Source organism: Palaemon carinicauda, chromosome 13 (genome assembly GCF_036898095.1).
Source record: "Palaemon carinicauda isolate YSFRI2023 chromosome 13, ASM3689809v2, whole genome shotgun sequence".
Classification (NCBI taxonomy): domain Eukaryota; kingdom Metazoa; phylum Arthropoda; class Malacostraca; order Decapoda; family Palaemonidae; genus Palaemon; species Palaemon carinicauda.
The window spans coordinates 108,204,545-108,207,044 of record NC_090737.1 but is presented as its reverse complement, the minus strand read 5'-3'; positions in this window follow the sequence as shown (position 1 = coordinate 108,207,044).

Genomic DNA, 2,500 nt, shown 5'->3' with positions numbered 1-2,500 from the left:
GAATAATGCCATCAATGCACATAAAGCAGGAGCACTGTAGGCAGTACTTGAATGTCTTTGCATTGTCAGGGTAATTCCTATCTGGACCTAGATTTTAACCTCAGACTATACTTCAGTTTCCTTTTCATTTCGTCCATCTTGCTGTCCAACCATTTGACTTCCTTTCATACAGCAACCACAGGAGTTTCCTCCAGTTTTAAAGAGCTATCGAATGGCCTTCTAGGTCCGAGTGCCTGACTTCAATGTCTCCCAGAAAAACCAACAAATTTCCACAGATTTTGTCATGAGGTTTAGGTCATTAGAATAGGTTTCAGATGTTCAAATATTAGCCTTTGGGGAATTGTATTATGTACAGATTGGCTAGGAACTCTCCAAGGGTACTGCAGTCTTCATAAGCAGTTTTTAAGGTTTAAAGGCCGCTCATGAATGGCAGGGGCCGGGGACAGTGACATTGCCCTATCAAGCAGGACAATGCCTTAGAGACTGACCATATATACATATGATCAGTGCCCAAGCCCACTCTCCACCCATGCTAGGACTAAAGAGGGACAGGGAATGGCTGCTGATAACTCAGCAGATAGACCTATAGGCTCCCCCAAACTCTCCACCCTTAGCTCACAAGGATGGTGAGGTTACAGCGACCAAAAGGGCTATGAGTTCAAGTGGGACTCGAACCCCAGTCTAGCGATCACATGGCAAGGATGCTACCAGCAGGCCACTATTTGTAGATTGGGTTATAATTGTCATTAATACAGCATAGTTTATTATACGTACCATGAAGTCAGTTCGTCTTGACTTTTTAATTTCATCAACAAATATTCATTTTTGGATTATTTTTATTTATATGTTATTATACTGTGTATATGTTACATACCGATTTTCACGAGGATTTAGTTATTCATTTCCTATATGCCACATCTGGCTACCATATGAACATAGGATATTTTGTATATACATAATAAAATCATGAGAATAATCTTGTCTTTTCCTTTTTGACAGGAAAAGCGAGCTGTTACAGCTTCAGACGCATGCCATTGGGTGGTGAGTACAGGACAAGCACTATTTTGTTGTGTTTTGTAATAACGCTTAAATTTAGACCTTTAATTGAACACTTTCTTTTTATTCTTCTTAGTGTAGGTAGTAGTAGAATAGAGAGAGAGAGAGAGAGAGAGAGAGAGAGAGAGAGAGAGAGAGAGAGAGAGAGAGAGAGAGAGAGAGAGAGAGAGAAGTGCCATTTGCAAGAAACAGATAAGGTTTAAAGTAAAGACAAGATGGTTTAATTTATTAAAAAGGCATATGTCACTTCAAACAGACATAAGAAAGCAACCTTATTGTTCCTTATTATAAGGACCATTATAGCTTGGAGGTTGAAACGTACTACACTCGTCTTTTCACTTTTTTTTTTCTTTATAAATATCACATCAAACAATCTACTGAAGCTTTGATCTCTCTCTCTCTCTCTCTCTCTCTCTCTCTCTCTCTCTCTCTCTCTCTCTCTTCCCCCAAGGTATACAGTATTCTTGTTTACATGCTGTTATGAATATGTATCACTAACGCGAGTGATTTTCTTATTTCCTTTCCTCACTGGGCTATTTTATCCTGTTGGAGCCCTTGGTCATAATTGGTTATAACCTCTTGCTTTTCCAACTAGGGTTGTAGCTTAGCTAGTAATAATAATAATGACAATAATAATAATAATAACGTCCCAATTTACAAGTTGTTGACAAACACTACGTATCAAGACTGCAGTATCCTTGGACAGTTTCTGACCAATCTATACAAAATACACTCCCTAAAAGGAGAATATCCGAACATCTGAAACCTAGTCTACTGGCATAAACCTCATGACAAAATCCCTGGAAATTTGTTGGCCTTTCAGGGAGATACTTAAATCAGGCACTGGTGCCTGGGAGGCCGTTCAATAGCTCTGTGAAACTGGAGGAAACTCTGCTGTTGCTGTATGAAATGAAGTCAAATGATTGGACAGCAAGATACAAGAAATAAAATGGAAACTGAAGTATAGTCGGAGGTTAAAATCTTGGTTCAGATAGGGGTTAAAATGACAATGCAAACATTTAAGTCATGCCTACAGTGCTCCTGCTTTAGGTGCATTGATGGCATTGTTCCTCCCTATGGAGAAGGTGGCACTAAAATGGCTTTAATTAGAGTACTTTATAAATGCTGATTCAGCTTTCACCCTTCACAGCTTATACAGATAAGCAAGAGAATACGAGTTTGATGAGTAAGTAAAATCTCGAGTCCCTTCATGATAACAGCCAGGACATTCACGCTCACAGCCTGTTCACATCCTTCTGTAGGGACTTGAAAATGTGAGCTGGGAAGACCCTAAGGTACTAGTACAACAGATGTAGAAAAGGCAACTATAACGTTCAGTATCTTAACCAGTTCAGGAGTTTTTGGAATTTATCATAGAGAAACATTAAACAGAATACCTGCTCGACTGCAGGATGCTAAAAGCCCAACGGCTCCAACAGGGAAT